At 40.7% G+C, this 6,902-nt stretch overlaps 3 non-coding genes across 3 annotated transcripts; all 3 read left to right on the top strand.

Moving 5' to 3' along the window:
* The first annotated feature begins 1,123 nt into the window (after positions 1–1,123).
* trnal-cag lies at positions 1,124–1,206 on the top strand. Its single transcript has one exon. It is a non-coding gene; the product is annotated as a tRNA-Leu (tRNA).
* Positions 1,207–3,340: 2,134 nt separating this feature from the next.
* On the top strand, positions 3,341–3,422 carry trnas-aga. The gene has a single exon. It is a non-coding gene; the product is annotated as a tRNA-Ser (tRNA).
* A 1,346-nt stretch (positions 3,423–4,768) lies between these two features.
* Positions 4,769–4,851, top strand: trnal-cag. The gene has a single exon. It is a non-coding gene; the product is annotated as a tRNA-Leu (tRNA).
* Positions 4,852–6,902: the final 2,051 nt, after the last annotated feature.

Raw genomic sequence — 6,902 nt, 5'->3', positions numbered from 1 at the left:
TGAGAGATCCATGATACACTCAACAATACAACAACACGATTCTCATGAATAACCATGAAGCATTTGCTAAGATTTCCCCCATTTTGACATGTGGAAACCTGTTGTCACTCTTACCCTGACGGGAAGCTCCAGACACTTTTTTGGTCCTATCTGAGGCATTTTAAATTCATGTCAAATTGGCCATATTCTGAAGACACTCTTATAGTCTGCAGGGTAATCGAACTGGCCACATCTAAAGTCAAGCCACAGGTAACAGGTGAGAAACCTTGTTAAACCCTAAAAGAAAAAGAAAAAACTCGATTGCATTGAAAATAACCATTAAGTCATTCAGGTCGCAGACTCCCCTATAGGCATGGTTTTGAAACCCCCTCCTGACAACTTTTTAGCGCCTGCATGTCATGCACCTTTGTAAAATCCAGTTGAAAAATAAATGACTTAAGGTAACGTAAATGACACCTAGTTAATATGAGTAGTGAATAACTATCGAATTGTAATATTCTGCAAAAACAGCTAGTTGATGAGAGGCTGAAAGAGAATTGCAAGAATCGCGCAATTTCACAGGCGGGCCCCAAACAGGCAAATAACAAAATAATCTAGGAACGCAGAACTCGTCGGTCGTTGTCAGTGGATTGTATTGGCGGAAGAACAAAAATATCGTCTGCAGGGTAATCAAAGTCGCCGCATCTAATGTCAAATCACAGGTGAGCTGCCTTGTTAAACCCTGAAAATAAATAATAACACGATTGCGTTGAAATGACTCATTAAGCCATTTGTAAGGATTTCCCCCATGTGGACCTGTTGTCACTCTTACCCTGATGGTTGCTGATATTTCCAGACACTTTTTCAGTCTTATCTGAGGAATTTTATCATTTATATCAGAATGGCCATATTCTGATGCCAGTTTAGCGCTCATTCAATGACGATTTACTACTCTTTCCCATTGAAGGCCATATTGAGGTTAAATCAATGACTGGACTTTTTAATTTATAAAAACAAATGACTATTGAAAGTGCAAGTCAGTATCGTGCATAGTTGTTCTGGTCTCTGTGGTGATTTTAGAGCGTTGTTCATATTCTACTTTTACCGCATACACTTTAACCCGATACCCAGTTACTGTGCTGTAGTCAGGATGGCCGAGCGGTCTAAGGCGCTGCGTTCAGGTCGCAGTCTCCCATGGAGGCGTGGGTTCAAATCCCACTTCTGACAGTTTTTTAGTGCCTCTCAGGAGTCATGCTGCTCAGCAGTAATAATAAGAATGATGAAATAACAACTTCACACAGTGAAATAACAATTCATAATAAACACTCTCAAATGCAGACCTTCTGGAGCTGAGCAAAGATCAAGGTTAAATAAGAAAACAGCTGGACTTAATAACAAATGAATGAGGGGAACATTTTGGTGTTATTGCATTATAATGAGTTACTGCATTATCTTTCAGTTGTTAAATTTCACTTTCTGTAGGCTATGCCTGTTGGCCCATTCACTCCTAACAAGCTTGTTTTCTTCTGTCAACATTGTCGTGGCCGAGTGGTTAAGGCGATGGACTAGAAATCCATTAGGATCTTCCTGCGCAGGTTCAAATCCTGCCGACAACGAAAATGCATTTTTTTGACCCCTCCGGAGGTTGAAGTTTAGTCGTGTTTCTTATACCAATCGCATCCTCTCAGATCTCCGCAAGTACATAGGGATTAGTTGTCCATTTGGGATAGGACTGCAGGCCATCTGTCCCACTTCACACCTTTACACACCTGGTTATCCAGCCTTCTAGCTCTATAGGCCACAGTAGCATAGGTTACAGGTTTGTAGTCAAGCCACAGATTCAGGTGAGATCCCATGATACACTCAACAATACAACAACACGATTCTCATGAATAACCATTAAGCCATTTGCTAAGATTTCCCCCATTTTGACATGTGGAAACCTGTTGTCACTCTTACCCTGACGGGAAGCTCCAGACACTTTTTTGGTCCTATCTGAGGCATTTTTAAATTCATGTCAAATTGGCCATATTCTGAAGACACTCTTATAGTCTGCAGGGTAATCGAACTGGCCACATCTAAAGTCAAGCCACAGGTAACAGGTGAGAAACCTTGTTAAACCCTAAAAGAAAAAGAAAAAACTCAATTGCATTGAAAATAACCATTAAGTCATTCAGGTCGCAGACTCCCCTATAGGCATGGTTTGAAACCCCCTCCTGACAACTTTTTAGCGCCTGCATGTCATGCACCTTTGTAAAATCCAGTTGAAAAATAAATGACTTAAGGTAACGTAAATGACACCTAGTTAATATGAGTAGTGAATAACTATCGTATTTGTAATATTCTGCAAAAACAGCTAGTTGATGAGAGGCTGAAAGAGAATTGCAAGAATCGCGCAATTTCACAGGCGGGCCCCAAACAGGCAAATAACAAAAATAATCTAGGAACGCAGAACTCGTCGGTCGTTGTCAGTGGATTGTATTGGCGGGAAGAACAAAAATATCGTCTGCAGGGTAATCAAAGTCGCCGCATCTAATGTCAAATCACAGGTGAGCTGCCTTGTTAAACCCTGAAAATAAATAATAACACGATTGCGTTGAAATGACTCATTAAGCCATTTGTAAGGATTTCCCCCATGTGGACCTGTTGTCACTCTTACCCTGATGGTTGCTGATATTTCCAGACACTTTTTCAGTCTTATCTGAGGAATTTTATCATTTATATCAGAATGGCCATATTCTGATGCCAGTTTAGCGCTCATTCAATGACGATTTACCACTCTTTCCCATTGAAGGCCATATTGAGGTTAAATCAATGACTGGACTCTTTAATTTATAAAAACAAATGACTATTGAAAGTGCAAGTCAGTATCGTGCATAGTTGTTCTGGTCTCTGTGGTGATTTTAGAGCGTTGTTCATATTTCTGCTTTTACCGCATACACTTTAACCCGATACCCAGTTACTGTGCTGTAGTCTGGATGGCCGAGCGGTCTAAGGCGTTGCGTTCAGTTCGCAGTCTCCCATGGAGGCGTGGGTTCAAATCCCACTTCTGACAGTTTTTTAGTGCCTCTCAGGAGTCATGCTGCTCAGCAGTAATAATAAGAATGATGAAATAACAACTTCACACAGTGAAATAACAATTCATAATAAACACTCTCAAATGCAGACCTTCTGGAGCTGAGCAAAGATCAAGGTTAAATAAGAAAACAGCTGGACTTAATAACAAATGAATGAGGGGAACATTTTGTGTTATTGCATTATAATGAGTTACTGCATTATCTTTCAGTTGTTAAATTTCACTTTCTGTAGGCTATGCCTGTTGGCCCATTCACTCCTAACAAGCTTGTTTTCTTCTGTCAACGTTGTCGTGGCCGAGTGGTTAAGGCGATGGACTAGAAATCCATTAGGATCTTCCTGCGCAGGTTCAAATCCTGCCGACAACGAAAATGCATTTTTTTGACCCCTCCGGAGGTTGAAGTTTAGTCGTGTTTCTTATACCAATCGCATCCTCTCAGATCTCCGCAAGTACATAGGGATTAGTTGTCCATTTGGGATAGGACTGCAGGCCATCTGTCCCACTTCACACCTTTACACACCTGGTTATCCAGCCTTCTAGCTCTATAGGCCACAGTTGCATAGGTTACAGGTTTGTAGTCAAGCCACAGATTTCAGGTGAGATCCCATGATACACTCAACAATACAACAACACGATTCTCATGAATAACCATGAAGCCATTTGCTAAGATTTCCCCCATTTTGACATGTGGAAACCTGTTGTCACTCTTACCCTGACGGGAAGCTCCAGACACTTTTTTGGTCCTATCTGAGGCATTTTTAAATTCATGTCAAATTGGCCATATTCTGAAGACACTCTTAGGCTGCAGGGTAATCGAACTGGCCACATCTAAAGTCAAGCCACAGGTAACAGGTGAGAAACCTTGTTAAACCCTAAAAGAAAAAGAAAAAACTTGATTGCATTGAAAATAACCATTAAGTCATTCAGGTCGCAGACTCCCCTATAGGCATGGTTTGAAACCCCCTCCTGACAATTTTTTAGCGCCTGCACCTTTGTAAAATCCAGTTGAAAAATAAATGACTTAAGGTAACGTAAATGACACCTAGTTAATATGAATAGTGAATAACTATCGTATTTTTAATATTCTGCAAAAACAGCTAGTTGATGAGAGGCTGAAAGAGAATTGCAAGAATCGCGCAATTTCACAGGCGGGCCCCAAACAGGCAAATAACAAAAATAATCTCGGAACGCAGAACTCGTCGGTCGTTGTCAGTGGATTGTATTGGCGGGAAGAACAAAAATATCGTCTGCAGGGTAATCAAAGTCGCCGCATCTAATGTCAAGTCACAGGTGAGCTGCCTTGTTAAACCTTAAAAATAAATAATAACACGATTGCGTTGAAATGACTCATTAAGCCATTTGTAAGGATTTCCCCCATGTGGACCTGTTGTCACTCTTACCCTGATGGTTGCTGATATTTCCAGACACTTTTTCAGTCTTATCTGAGGAATTTTATCATTTATATCAGAATGGCCATATTCTGATGCCAGTTTAGCGCTCATTCAATGACGATTTACTACTCTTTCCCATTGAAGGCCATATTGAGGTTAAATCAATGACTGGACTTTTTAATTTATAAAAACAAATGACTATTGAAAGTGCAAGTCAGTATCGTGCATTGTTGTTCTGGTCTCTGTGGTGATTTTAGAGCGTTGTTCATATTTCTACTTTTACCGCATACACTTTAACCCGATACCCAGTTACTGTGCTGTAGTCAGGATGGCCGAGCGGTCTAAGGCGCTGCGTTCAGGTCGCAGTCTCCCATGGAGGCGTGGGTTCAAATCCCACTTCTGACAGTTTTTTAGTGCCTCTCAGGAGTCATGCTGCTCAGCAGTAATAATAAGAATGATGAAATAACAACTTCACACAGTGAAATAACAATTCATAATAAACACTCTCAAATGCAGACCTTCTGGAGCTGAGCAAAGATCAAGGTTAAATAAGAAAACAGCTGGACTTAATAACAAATGAATGAGGGGAACATTTTGTGTTATTGCATTATAATGAGTTACTGCATTATCTTTCAGTTGTTAAATTTCACTTTCTGTAGGCTATGCCTGTTGGCCCATTCACTCCTAACAAGCTTGCTTTCTTCTGTCAACGTTGGCGTGGCCGAGTGGTTAAGGCGATGGACTAGAAATCCATTAGGATCTTCCTGCGCAGGTTCAAATCCTGCCGACAACGAAAATGCATTTTTTTGACCCCTCCGGAGGTTGAAGTTTAGTCGTGTTTCTTATACCAATCGCATCCTCTCAGATCTCCGCAAGTACATAGGGATTAGTTGTCCATTTGGGATAGGACTGCAGGCCATCTGTCCCACTTCACACCTTTACACACCTGGTTATCCAGCCTTCTAGCTCTATAGGCCACAGTAGCATAGGTTACAGGTTTGTAGTCAAGCCACAGATTTCAGGTGAGATCCCATGATACACTCAACAATACAACAACACGATTCTCATGAATAACCATGAAGCCATTTGCTAAGATTTCCCCCATTTTGACATGTGGAAACCTGTTGTCACTCTTACCCTGACGGGAAGCTCCAGACACTTTTTTGGTCCTAACTGAGGCATTTTTAAATTCATGTCAAATTGGCCATATTCTGAAGACACTCTTAGGCTGCAGGGTAATCGAACTGGCCACATCTAAAGTCAAGCCACAGGTAACAGGTGAGAAACCTTGTTAAACCCTAAAAGAAAAAGAAATAACTTGATTGCATTGAAAATAACCATTAAGTCATTCAGGTCGCAGACTCCCCTATAGGCATGGTTTGAAACCCCCTCCTGACAATTTTTTAGCGCCTGCATGTCATGCACCTTTGTAAAATCCAGTTGAAAAATAAATGACTTAAGGTAACGTAAATGACACCTAGTTAATATGAGTAGTGAATAACTATCGTATTTTTAATATTCTGCAAAAACAGCTAGTTGATGAGAGGCTGAAATAGAATTGCAAGAATCGCGCAATTTCACAGGCGGGCCCCAAACAGGCAAATAACAAAAATAATCTCGGAACGCAGAACTCGTCGGTCGTTGTCAGTGGATTGTATTGGCGGGAAGAACAAAAATATCGTCTGCAGGGTAATCAAAGTCGCCGCATCTAATGTCAAGTCACAGGTGAGCTGCCTTGTTAAACCCTAAAAATAAATAATAACACGATTGCGTTGAAATGACTCATTAAGCCATTTGTAAGGATTGAATGAGGGGAACATGTGGACCTGTTGTCACTCTTACCCTGATGGTTGCTGATATTTCCAGACACTTTTTCAGTCTTATCTGAGGAATTTTATCATTTATATCAGAATGGCCATATTCTGATGCCAGTTTAGCGCTCATTCAATGACGATTTACTACTCTTTCCCATTGAAGGCCATATTGAGGTTAAATCAATGACTGGACTTTTTAATTTATAAAAACAAATGACTATTGAAAGTGCAAGTCAGTATCGTGCATAGTTGTTCTGGTCTCTGTGGTGATTTTAGAGCGTTGTTCATATTTCTACTTTTACCGCATACACTTTAACCCGATACCCAGTTACTGTGCTGTAGTCAGGATGGCTGAGCTGTCTAAGGCGCTGCGTTCAGGTCGCAGTCTCCCATGGAGGCGTGGGTTCAAATCCCACTTCTGACAGTTTTTTAGTGCCTCTCAGGAGTCATGCTGCTCAGCAGTAATAATAAGAATGATGAAATAACAACTTCACACAGTGAAATAACAATTCATAATAAACACTCTCAAATGCAGACCTTCTGGAGCTGAGCAAAGATCAAGGTTAAATAAGAAAACAGCTGGACTTAATAACAAATGAATGAGGGGAACATTTTATGTTATTGCATTATAATGAGTTACTG

Source organism: Oncorhynchus mykiss, unplaced genomic scaffold (assembly GCF_013265735.2).
Source record: "Oncorhynchus mykiss isolate Arlee unplaced genomic scaffold, USDA_OmykA_1.1 un_scaffold_626, whole genome shotgun sequence".
NCBI classification, from domain to species: Eukaryota; Metazoa; Chordata; class Actinopteri; order Salmoniformes; family Salmonidae; genus Oncorhynchus; species Oncorhynchus mykiss.
Note: the sequence above shows the minus strand (reverse complement) of the source record. Positions and strands in the feature narration are given on the sequence as shown.